The sequence below is a fragment of the Cynocephalus volans genome, chromosome 4 (genome assembly GCF_027409185.1).
Source record: "Cynocephalus volans isolate mCynVol1 chromosome 4, mCynVol1.pri, whole genome shotgun sequence".
NCBI lineage: Eukaryota > Metazoa > Chordata > Mammalia > Dermoptera > Cynocephalidae > Cynocephalus > Cynocephalus volans.
In genome coordinates this window covers 80,750,888-80,764,502 of record NC_084463.1, presented here as the reverse complement: position 1 = coordinate 80,764,502, position 13,615 = coordinate 80,750,888, and positions in this window count along the sequence as shown.

The window sequence follows — 13,615 nt, the reverse complement described above, 5'->3', positions numbered from 1 at the left end:
CTGCATATAGGCAGATACTCTGCACATAGGCAGTATCTGTCCTTTTTTACCTGGCTTATTTCACTTAACATAATGTCTTCCAGGTTCATCCATGTTGTTGCAAATGACAGGATTTTATTCCTTTTTATGGCTGAAGAGTATTCCATTGTGTACATATACCACATTTTCCTTATCTATTCATCTGTTGATGGACCATTAGTTGATTCCATTATTTTGGTTATTGTGAATAGTACTGGCAATAAACATGAAAGTGCAGCTATCTTTGACAAACTGATTTCATTTCTTTTGGATATATACACAGTAATGAAACTACTGGATTATATGATTCTATTTTTAATTTTGGGGGGAATATTCATACTGTTTTCCAAAATGGCTGTACAAATTTACATTCCCACCAACAGTGTGCAAATGTTCCCTTTTCTCCACATCATTTTTTGCCTTTTTGATAATGGCCATTCTAATTGCAGAGGTGATTTCTCATTGAGGTTTTGATTTTAATTTCTCTGATGATTAATGATACTGAGCATTTTTTCATATACCTGTTGGCCATTTGTATGTTTTCTTTTGAAAAGTGACTATTCGGGTCTTTTGCATATTTTATAAAATCAGATTGTTTGTGGGATTTTTTTGTTGTTGAGCTGTTTGAGATTTTTATATATTCTGGATATTAACCCCTTGTCCAATGTATAGTTTGCAAATATTTTCTCATATTTTGTAGGTTGTCTCTTCACTCTGTTCATTGTTTTATTTGCTGTGCAGAAGCTTTTAAGTTTTATGTAATCCCATTTGTCCATTTTTGCTTTTGTTGCCTGTGCTTTTAAGGTCTTATACAAAAAATCCTGTCCAGTCCAATGTCATGAAGTATGTTCCTGTTTTCTTCTAACAGTTTCATAGTTTTGGGTTTTACATTTATGTCTTTAATCCATTTTGAGGTGATTTTGTATATGGTAACATACACGGGTCTGATCTCATTCTTCTGCATGTAGATATCCAGTTTTCTGAGAACTATTTATTGAAGAGACTGTCCTTTCCCCAATGTGTATTATTGGCACTTTTGTCAAAAATTAGTTGGCTATAGAAGTGGTGATTTATTTCTGGGCTGTTCCATTGGTTTATGTGTCTGTTTGTATGCCAGTTATATACTATTTTGATTATTATAGCTTTTGTAGATTTTTCAGGTAGTGTGATACTTCCAACTTTGTTCTTTTGATCAAGATTGCCTTAGCTATTCAGGATCTTTTGTGGTTCCATATAAATATTAGGATTGTTTTTTCTATTTCTGTGAAGAATGTCATTGGTATTTTGATAGAGATTGCATTGAATCTGTAGATTGCTTTGAGTAGTACAGACATTTTAACAATATTCATTCTTCCAATCCATGAACATGGGATATTGTTCTATTTATTTGTGTTCTCTTTAGTTTCTTTTATCAATATTTTATAGTTTTCCATGTTTTTGTGAACTTTCCAAAGTTCATCCTGTTATTAATTTCTAGTTTTATACCATTTTGGCCAGAAAAGATACCTGATATAATTTTAATCTTCTTAAATTTGTTAAGACTTTTTTTATGGACTAACATGATCTATCCTGGAGAATGTTTCTTGTGCAGTTGAGAAGAATGTGGTTTCTGTAGCTCTTGGAAGGGATGTTCTGTATACATCTGTTAGGTCCATTTGGCCTAGAGTTTAGTTTAAGTCCTATATTCTCTTGATTTTCTGTCTGGATAATCTGTCCATTTATAAAAGTAGGGTGTTACAGTCCCCTAGCATTATCATACTACAGTCTATCTCCCCGTTTAAATCTATTACTATTTGCTTTATTTATTTAAGTGTTCTGATGTTGTGTATATATATGTTTATAATTGTTATAACCTCTTGCTGAATTGACCCTTTTATCATTATATAATGACCTTCATTGTCTGTTTTTATAGTTTTTGGATTAAACTCTATTTTATCTGATATAAGTATTGCTGCTCCAGTTCTGTTTTGGTTTCCATTTGCATGGCATATCTTTTCCCATCTATTTACTTTCAGTCTATGTGTGTTCTTATAGGTGAAATGAGTATCTTGTAGGCAGCAAGTTGTTGGGTCTTGTTTTTGTATTCATTCAGCCATTCAGCCACTCTATGTCCTTTGATTGGAGAATATAATACATTTACATTCACAGCAATTGATAGGTAAGGACTTACTACTGCCATTTTGTCAATTGTTTTCTATATCCGTTTTCCCTTTACTGACTTTCTTTATGGTTATTTTCTCTAGCAGTATGTTTTGATTTTTTGATTTTTATTTTTTGTGCAAATAGTATAGGTTTTTGCTTTGTGGTTACCATAAAGCTGACAAAAAACATCTAATAGTTATTACAAGTTATGTTAAGCTGATAACAACTTAGCTTTGATTGCAAAAAAAAAAATAATAACCCCCAAAACAAAAAAAACTTGACACTTTTACTCCACACCCTACCCCGCTTTTTAAGTTTTTGTTGTTGCAATTTATAACTATTTGTGTTACATATCACTTAACGAATTATTGTGATTATTATTATAGTTTTTTAAACCTTTATACTAAAAATATAAGCAATTTACACACATCATCATTACAGTAATAGAGTATTCTAAATTTGACTGTGTCCTTACTTTTACTGGTGAGTTTTAAACTTTCAGATGTTTTCATTTTACTCATTAGCATTTTTTTTCTTTCAGCTGAAGAACTCCCTCTAGCATTTTTTGTAAGGCACGTCAGGTGGTGATGAACTCCCTCAGTTTTTGATTGTATGATAAAGCCTTTATTTCTGAAGGACTGTTTTGCTGAGTACAGTGTTCTTGGCTGTCAGGTTTTTCTCCTTCAACACTTTAAATATATCATCCCACTCACTTCTGGTGCATAAGGTTTCTACTGAGGAGTTTCCTGCTAGACATATTGGAACTCCCTTATATGTTATTTGCTTGATTTTTTCTTACTGCTTTTAGAATCCTCTCTTTATTTTTTACCTTTGACAGTTTGATTATAATAACTTTTAGGGCACTCTTGTTTGGATTGAAACTGATTGGTGTCCTTTGAACTTCCTGTAACTAGATATTTATATCTCCCACCAGGTTTGGAAAGTTTTCTGCTAATTATTTCTTTAAATATGCTTTCTACCCCTTTGTCTTCCTCTACTCCCTCTAGAACTGTAATAATCCAAATATTTTATTTTTTTGGTACTATCCTATAAATAAGTTTTCTTCATTCCTTTTCATTTTTTTCCTTTATGTTCTTTGCATAATTTCCAATGTTTTGGTATCAACTACACTGATTCTTTTTTTTTCTTTGCTTGATCAAGTCTGCTGTTAAAGCTTTGTATTGCATTTTTCAGTTCAGTTATTGTGTTCTTTATCTATGGGATTTATATCTTTTTATTGTTTCTATTTCTTTGTCAAACTTCTCATGTTGTGCCTAAAGTTTTTTTTCTTTTCTTTTTTTTTCTTTTGTCTTTTTGTGACCGGTAAGGGGAACGCAACCCTTGGTGTGGTGTCACCCGCACTGCGCTCAGCCAGTGAGCACACCGGCCATTCCTATATAGGATCCGAACCCACGGCGGGAGCGCTGCTGCGCTCCCAAGCACTGCACTCTCCCAAGTGCACCACGGGGCTGGCCCATATTTTCTATCTGTATTTTCTTGTAGTTCTTTGAACTCCTTTAAGAGGATTATTCTGAATTCTTTGTCAGATATTTCATAGATCTTTTTTCTTCTGGGTTTATTACTGGAGTTTTATGGTTTTCTTTCAGTGACATCGTATTTTCCTGATTTTTCATAATCCTTATGTCCTTACATTGATGACTGCACATTTTGAGGGGACAACCACTTCTTCTGGCCTTTGCAGTTGTTCTTTGGTGGTAATAGACCTTTACTATTTAGTCTAACCTGGGATTCCAGGTGGACTGTCTGGTTGCAACCCTGAAGAGGCACACCTTGGAGTCAGGTTATCTAGTTAGGCTGGGTTGTTCCTGTGCTCTGAGGTCCAATGGTACTGTTAGCTGTGCTCCATGGTCTGGTGAGACCACTGGCTAGACTCTGCCATCAGGTTGGGCTGCTGGTTGCCCCATGCAATCATCTCTGATCAGGCAGGGTTGCAGGTTGTCTTCCCTGACTGGGCAATACTGTGGTTTGGAATCTGTACCATGTTACCTGCAGTGTGATGCTGTTGACCAGCTTCTCTGTGTGGTGCCTCCATTGACCAGAATGCAGAGCAACAACCAAGATCTGTGTGATGATGGTCACTATGAGCTCCACCCCCATTCTTCATCTCCCACCAACCCCATGTGATCCATCCCATTCAGCACTCTCAACATTTCCCATGGGATGAGACAGGAACAAGTCTGTTGAAAACAGTCCCAGAATGGTAGATAACCCAAATGCCCCCCTCCAACTTACCCATCCCATCGCAGAAGCCATGGGCCCAGGAGGACTCTGTGCATGTGACACTGTGCCAACCTGGAGGAGGAGCAGCATGTTCAGAGAGATATGTTTCTCTTCCCACTTGATCATGGCTTTTCTCAATTCTGCAGTCCAAATGGACTCAGAACTCACTCACCTCACTCAAATGGACTCAACCTCACTCCTGAGTTCTAGGATATTCACAATGGTATTCTTGTCTGTGAGTAGTTGCTAGTTGGATTTCTTTCAGGTCAGTGAAGCAAGAGAATGCCTATTCTGCTGTCTTGCTGATATCATTCTCCAAGAAGCATTTCATGTTATTTTCACAAATATTATAAGCTTACTGCTCAATTTGGAACATTTTATTGGCCCGTGATACTTTTCTCTGAAGTACTTGTGGAAAGGTTGTCATAACATAGGAACTGTTGACAGGAAAAAAGAAAAGAAATTGTTATTTGTTCACCTAAAATATTGCAAGATTATCACCAAATACATGAGGAACAAAATTATTTTCAAGGTATTTTTCACCTGTATTATCGTATGTAGTATGCAAAAGAATCCTGTTGGCATGTTTCTCCATTTTTATTAATCTTCCTGAAGCAGAGAAAATCTACGTGATTAGCCCAAATCACTCAGTCAAAGGCATAGACAAGATTCAAACCTCTTTCTTTTGGCTCTTTGCCCAGTTCTTTTTTCTCTAGTCTGCACATTTTAGTAAACCACCCTTGAGTCAAATGTGGTATGCAGTAACACATCTGAGACTTTTCAGTGAATCTGTCCCAACATGATGCCTTCTATATATTGTTCAGAACTGGTCATGCTGATGTTACTTTATGACAACAAGAAGGAAAAAATGATTACCAAGAAAAGAAATTCTGTGTGTACACTTGACTCAAATCAGATCACAGTCCCAATGGTGTAGATCCTCTGGAATGATCATTACTGTCAATAAAATGAATGCATGTAGACCTTAGGTGCAACCTGGGGCCCAGTTTTAAAATGAAAATAAAAACAAAACAAAACAAAACTTGACTAGACTGTGTTCTCAAGGGCAAAAATCACTTTATTCACCTTTGTCCTGCTAATGCCTGGCCTGGTGCACATAAAAGGAGCTTAAATATCTGCTGGATGATGATAGTGATAGATGATGCTCCTGTTTAAAAACATAAAAAAGCAATACCTTCTCCTAAGTTTCTGAGGAGGAACACAAACATCTGCATAAAGATCATGACCTCACTCACATGTGTAATCTAAAAAGTTGATCTTGGGCCGGCCCCGTGGCTCACTTGAGAGAGTGCGGCGCTGGGAGCGCCGAGGCTGTGGGTTCGGATCCTATACAGGGATGGCCGGTGCGCTCACTGGCTGAGTGTGGTGCGGACTACACTGAGCCGAGAGTTGTGATCCCCTTGCCAGTCAAAAACAAGCAAACAAACAAACAAACAAACAAACAAACAAACAACAAAAAAGTTGATCTTACAGAAGGAGAGAGTAGAACAGTTACCAGGAACTGGAGACGGAGGGGATTAAGAGGGTGGGGAGAGGGTGGTCAATGGGTACAAAGTCACAATTAGATAAGAAAAATAAGTTCTGGTTTTCTATTGCACAGTAGGGTGACTATAGTTAACAATAATATACAGCTGACCCTTGAACAATGTAGGGGGGGTTAAGGGCACCGACCTCCCATGTAGTTGAAAATATGAGTATAATTTTGGACTCCCCTAAAACTTAACTACTAATGGCCTACTATTGACCAGAAGTCCTATTGATAATATGAACAGTCAATTAACACATATTTCGTATGTTATATGTATAATACACTGTATTCGTACAATAAAGTAAGCTAGAAAAGAGACAGTGTTATTTAAAAAATCATGAGGAAGGGACAATGCATTCATAATACTATACAATACTTACTGAAAAGAAATGCACATATAAGTATTTTATGTGCAGTTGAAGACCATGTTGTTCGAGGGTCAACTGTATTATATATTTCAAACTAGAAGAGAGGATTTTGAATGTTCCCACCACAAAGAAATGATAAATGTTTGCAGTGATGGATATGCTAAATACCCAGATTTGATCATTACACAATATATACATGCATCGAAACATCACATTGTACCCCATAAATATGTACAAGTATTATGTGTCAATTAAAAATAAAAAAAACCCCACAATAATGCATTATTTAATTGGAAAAAAAATGTATATAAACTTACCTTTTCTGTAGTTTAGGACAAGATACATTGTAACCATTATGTTACTTCCAAAGGTCCCAGAGTCCACTAATGTGAAGGGAATGTCTGGAGGGGAACATATAAGCTCTTCCTGGAGAGAATGGCCTCATTTCTCATCTTCCCTCCCTGGTCTGTTAATCCCTATTCTGACTTTTTCCTCTGAATTGTCTCTCAGATTCTATCCTTCCCATCATTTCCATCTCCACTACTCTTATTTGGGTTTGGATTGTGTCAAAAGTTCCTCATGGCTTTCTTGACTCCAGTCTCTCCAAGCTATACTGCACAGTATTATGACAGCCCTTCTCTGCTCAAGAACTTGCCATGGATCCCTATTGCCTTTTGATTCAAATCTAAATTATTTATCCTCATGGTTAAGGCTTTCCGTCAATGAGCTACACGTTAGCTAGTTAGGTTTTTCTTTCACTGATCACTGTCCTACAGCTAGGTTTTTCTTTCTATTTCTTTTCCAACTTTTGTTCTTGCTAATCCTCCTAATTAGAATATGCTTTCCACTACTCTTGAGTGGTTGACATCTCACCCTTCCAAATTTAGCTAAACAGTAGTCTTTTGCATTAAACCTTTTTGATTGTTCCCACTGTGCATCGTGGTCTTCCCCACGCCTCCCTTATCCCCTTAGTATCCCAACCTGGAGAACATCATGGTCTTTTGTTTTTCTTGTACTGATTTTCCTTTACATTTTTGAATTCAGTCTGAACTTAATTTCTACTAACATTTTTATTGCTACAGAACTTTCCTGGAGCTATTTTGTGGCTTCAACTCATCTTCAAGCTTTTCGAATACAAGAGCTGAATATCTGTTTCTGTTGTACAAAACGCCTAGTAACTGCTGGGCTTTGTATACTTAAATATATCCCTATTTCAGACCCTCAATCTTCTTATACCAGGAGAAGCAGGACATATATAGCATCATTGTAATAGGCTGAATAATGGCCCCAAAGATATCAGGCACTAACCCTTGGAACCTGTAAATGTTACCTTATATGGAAAAAGGGTCTTTGCAGATGTGATAAAGTTTAGGCTCTTGAAATGGGGAGATTATCCTGGATTATCTGTGTGGACCATAAATGCCATCACAAGTGTCCATGTAAGAGAGAGGTAGGGGGATATTTTTCTCTCTCTGTCTCACACACACACATACACAGGCATCCTGCAGGTGCTGCTTTGCTTAACCCTCATAATAGCCTCAAGATAGACACTATTAGTTATCTAGTTATCTTCATTTTATAGGCAAGGAAACCAAGGCTCAGAAAAAGTGATTGTCCGAGGTTACACAAAGCCTCATTTGCAGAATGGGGCTTTGAACTCTGATCTGTGAACGTCTCTTTCTATTAGGCGTCTCTACACCCAGCTCTTTTGAGCCTCTAGGTCTCAGTCGCTTTCACTGTCTCATTCAGTGATTACATGAGTAGGTTTTTCAGCCAGACAAAACTGGGGATCAAATCCCTGCTCTGCCACTTACTGGCTGCTGCCCTTAAGCAAGTCACTTAACTTCTTTAAGCCTCAAGTTCATTATCTATAAAATAGGGATGATGGTGGTGATGGTTGGTGGTATAAATAATAGTGCTGGTCTGCAGTTTAAATGAGATCATGTATACAAATCTCTGTACAGTGTCTTGCACACAGTAAACTTTCAGTACATCTTAACGGTCACTTTTATTTTTTTGGTTTTTTTAAATAGATTCATAAATTCTCTTACAACCTAGATCTATTCAAATCTAGATGAACTGATTCACACCATTTTATAAATCAGAATACCAAAAATTATGAGTCCACAATAAGATTGCCAAGCAGACCAGACACCATGTTACCCTCCCTACCTCCTCCTGGTGACAGTACCAGGGACATATTTGGAAATTCTCATTACCAACCTCACATTTTTTCAGATTCTGATATGACTATTATTCTTCTCTTTGTAATGTCACTTTAGCTTCTTTTCATAGCATGTCACATTTCCAAGCTAATTTAGATTGATCTATAGCAATAAAAATCTCCTTAATTTAAACTTTCAGTCAAGAAGGATAACGCTTCCCTGTGCTTTGAGTCCAAGATCTTGGGTCCTGTCTTACTTTGGGGACTATAATCCCTCCCCCTGTCCATTGACAGCACTGTTTATCGTCAAAGGAAAGAAAAGCAAGTTTTTATTTTGGGGGTAAATGATGTATCATACAGAGTTGCAAAGAATTGCCTGGGGAAATCTCAGCAGCACAGGGCCAAGTGTGTTAGTTAAAGACACAATTGTGCTAACGGAATAGAACCAAGTGTCCTCAGCTGCCCTTGAATGTCTTTGAGATACCTGTCTGGTTATAGGTCTTACATTTCTGACATTTGCAAAGGAGCCCATGGGACTGCTGTCTTAAGTATGAGAACTAGCTGGTAGCTCTTCTTACTATAAGCCCTAAAATGCTATGAAATTTCTTTGATCCCAACAGCCCTTGAAGGGGACCTCAGAGACATGAGAGTGGGTAATTACAGAATGCTCTTCAATCACACCTGGTTCCTGGCACCAGAGTTAATCAAACATACTCTTTTCTGTCTTTCTGTCTTTTCTTTTTTTCTTTCTCTCCCACCCTTCCTTGTACTTTCTTCCCCTTGTGTGTGTGAACCTACACAGAGCACTCTAATAAAATCTGCAGAGTCCAGAGTGCTGACCATTACACCATGGGGCCCAGCTAAAATCTGCAATGAAGGTTAAATGTATTTGGGATGAAATGTACTTTTATTGTAACTCCTTTTAAAATGAAACAAAATTTTGGAAAGATCAAAGAATGTATTACAGGAGTATCAGGAAAGGTCAAATCTCAAACACCTTATTTGAGAAAAGAAACTTCAAATATGGTTTTAAGCTTGTAGACCCTTCCAGAACCAAGTTTCAAATCTTAGCCTCCCCTTCCTGTAATTGTAGCTATTTCTACTTAGATCGTTCATTTTCTTCTATGTGAGAAAATACAGAGTATGTTATATTTGGAGACCATGTTTGCTCAAACTTTTAATGAGCCCTCTTGTGCAGTTCTTGTTTTGAATAATTGAGATAATCCCCTGGATGATAGGATTTGACAGATTTATCAAACTTGTGGATTACCACCACTAGCTTTAATACTGGTGGTGATGACACTTAGAAGGCATTAAGCACAGCAACTCAAAGAACTATCATACCATAATGAGGGTTTGGCTTTCCAGCTATATTTATGTTCATTGCAGCATTATTCACAATAGCTAAGATATGGAATCAAACTATGTGTCCATCAACAGATGAATGGATAAAGAAAATGTGCTATATCTACACAATGAAATACTTTATTTCTCTAAGAATACTAGAGGAGTGTATATACCTGGTTTCCCCAATCCTAATATCACCCATTTATTTTAGCCTCAGAATTCTCTCCCTTTCCCCAGGGAAATTTTATTGGGAAAGGGGCTACATAGTGTTAACTACCATATTTTCTACATCAAAATATCCAGACAGATGTTGTGATAATAAATTTTTCTCCCTAATTCTTATAATTATTATATGAAAAGATTTACAAATGCGTAAGAACTAGATCACATTTGATTATCCAGTTAACAAGTCATTTTTATTGAAAAAGATGTAATTAGGTACACCAGAAAAGCTGGGACGGATGTTCTATAATATCATCTGCTGCTCTGCCAATGCTGTCCCTGCCCCCTCTGGACCTGACCACCCAAATCTGACCTCTTCTCTTTGAGAAAGGGGGTCTAAACACAGTGGTTAATAGATCATAAATTAATCTCTAGACCACAGAACTGTGGGCCGTTCATATCTAACACAGACTTGGCTTAATACAACCCAGTAATTGGGAGCCCTCTACTGTGATTTGTTGATAGAGTGCCATTAAGATATTTTCTGAAATAATTCCCCTGCTGTCATAGTCATTGATATTTCAGAAGATTTAGGACTAACTAGCCCAGAAGAGCTTTCTGAGATTTGTCCAGGGCCTGAGAAATGGCTACTTCTCCTGCGCCACAGCAGGAAAGAGAGAGAGAGAGAACAGTAGAACAGACATTGAAAAGTGAGGCTTCCTGGAGGTTTATTCCACTCATTGCAATCCACTGGGGATTGTGGAATACCTGCCGCACATCCAGCACCAGCACCGTGAGAAGCCGTAAAAGAAACATGCAGTAAAATGGGCACACAAATGCAGAGGCTTACAGGGACCTGGCAGGTGAGACCAATGAACGAGTGGATGGGAGCAAGGAGCATGTAGCACCCAGGTCTTTTATTTATCTGTGCTTGAAATATTTAACTTTTCCATTTACTATAAGGAAACAATATAAGCATATAGATGGCAATTAAGTCTACTTTGGTACCAAGAGTCCAGCAATATGAAATAGGGAGAGGTAGATAGGACAAGAGTAGGCATCAGTTATTGACCATCACTGTTGCCAGGCACTGTGCATGAATGGTCTCATTTAATCCTCATGCTAAGCAGGAGGTTAGTTTTATCCCCATTTTACACATTAGGAAACTGAAGCTCAGAGATACTAAGTTCACACAGCTAGTAAGTAGAGGAGACAGGTTTAGACTTAAACCCAGGTCTATCTGACTCCAAAGTGAAAAGTGCCACTCCACATGTGCCACTTAAGGAATTTTTGGTCAACAAGGGACGACAGTGCTCCCATAAGATCATCATGGAGTTGAACAATTTCTATCGCCTAGTGACACGTAGCCATTGTAATGTCGTAGCTGCTGTATCTTCATAGCTGTTCTAATGTCATAGCTCAATGTATTACTCACGTGTTTGTGGTGATGCTGGTGTAAACAAACCTACTGAGCTGTTGGTGGTATAAAAGTATAGCGGGTACAATTACGCACAGGACCTAATACTTGATAATGATAATTATCAACTATGTTTCTTGTTTCTGGTTTATTATACTGTACTTTTTATCATTACTTTAGAGTATATTCCTTCTACTTATAAATAAAAAGTTAATTGTAAAACACCTCAGGCAGGTCCATTAGGAAGTATTCCAGAAGAAGGCATTGCTATCAAAACATATGACAGCTCCACGCGTGCTATTGCCACCCTGAAGACCTTCCAGCAGGACAAGATGTGGAGGTGGAAGACAGTGATATTGATGCTTCAGACCCTGTGTAAGCCTAGGTTAATGTGCATATTTGCGTCTTAGTTCCTAACAACAGCAACAAAAACTTTAAAAAGTAAAAATAAATAAATAATAAGAACTTTTAAAAATAGAAAAAAATCTTATAGAATAGGGATATAAAGAAAATATTCCTGTACAACTGTACAATGCGTTTGTGTTTTAAGCTAAATGTTATTGCAAGAGAGTCAAAACTTAAAATAAAAGTTGACAAAATAAGAAGTTTAACAGTAAGCTAAGGTTAATTTATTAGTGAAGAAAGAAAAAATTTTTTAGATAAATTTAGTGTAGCCTAAGTATAGGCTTTGTAACATCTACAGTAGTGCACAATAATATCCTAGGCCTTCACATTCACTCACCGCTCAGTCACTGACACCCACAGCAACTTCCAGTTCTGCAAGCTCCATTGATGGTAAGTGCCCTATACAGATATGCCATTTAAAAAATATATACTGTATCTATACTGTACCTTTTCTGTGTTTAGATATGTTTAGCTACACAAATACTTACCATTGTATTATAATTTCCTACAGTATTCAGTACAGTAACATGCTGTGCAGGTATGTAGCCTAGGAGCACTAGTCTATAGCATAAAGCATAGGTGTGTAGCAGGCTACACCGTCTAGACTTGTGTAAGTCCACTCTGTGATGCTCACACAACAATGAAACCGCCTAATAACACATTTCTCAGAACGTACCTCTGTCATTAAGACACTCATGACTGTGTTTAGTTTGCCTTTGTGCTATTTCAAAAAGGCTGAAATTCTGAGGGGTATTACAGTCTCGTATTAAAACTAGGGAATTTAAGACCCAAAGGGGGAGTGACCACCTCATTTTCACCCTGTGGATGGGCTGCAGAGTCAGGAAGGGTCCTAGACTCTGAACGTTTATAGCTCACAGGGAAGTCCTCCAGGAGCTGTAGTGAGGGGCTTGACCCGGCCTGTGGGATGAGGAAGACCTTGATAAAGAAGCCTTCCCACCTTGATTGCAAGTGTGCTCTCGGCATCTATGGACTCCCCTCCCTCTCTTCTGATCTTCCTTCCTAGATATGTGCAATGCACCCAGTTATGCTGCCTGGCTCAGCCCCAAGGCCCCTTCCAGGTCTCCTGCGGTGGCCTCCTAGGGGCTCCACGTTGCTTCCTGGAGAGTCTCAGTTGCTTCCCAGCTTCTCATGACATAATGAACAGAGTAACAGTCCCCCCAAGGGCTATAAAGAGTAATCAAGAAATTTCAGCAAGGGGATTATGCAATTGGATTTGCAGTTTAGAAAAATTAAACCTGAAGAGTAAATGCAAAATGACCTTCCCTCCCTTCTCATCTCTTCAGCCACCTTCTCCCAGGTGACCTGAGTGCAGGACACACTGCTGCCTCTGCCTGGGAGGCAGCTCCCTCCCTGGGGCCTGAGATGCTCACTCAGCCTGAAGACCAGAGAGGAGCTGTCCTCACCTCCCTAAGCACCTGGGCATCGTCCCCATGGGGCTCTTTTGCAGCCCTCATTACTCATTCACGACAGTGAAATAGGCTCTCTGGACTCCTCTGCCTCCCCAACCAGAGTGCGAGCCCCTCGGAGACAGGGGCTGAGCCACTCACATTTGCATCCACAGCTCCCATGGCAGAGCCCAGCAGGGGCTGCTCACCAATGTTAGAGAAATGAATGAATGGGCTCAACAGCTCTGCCTTTTTTTTTCTTCTAGAAGGTGACTGGATGATGAAAAGGCACTGACTGTGGAGAGCAAGTAATTTCAGGCCCGTTAGACAATTGTTTGACCTCCTCAGACCTTACATTCTTTTGTTAAATGGGGAAAGGGAAAATGAGATGATTCC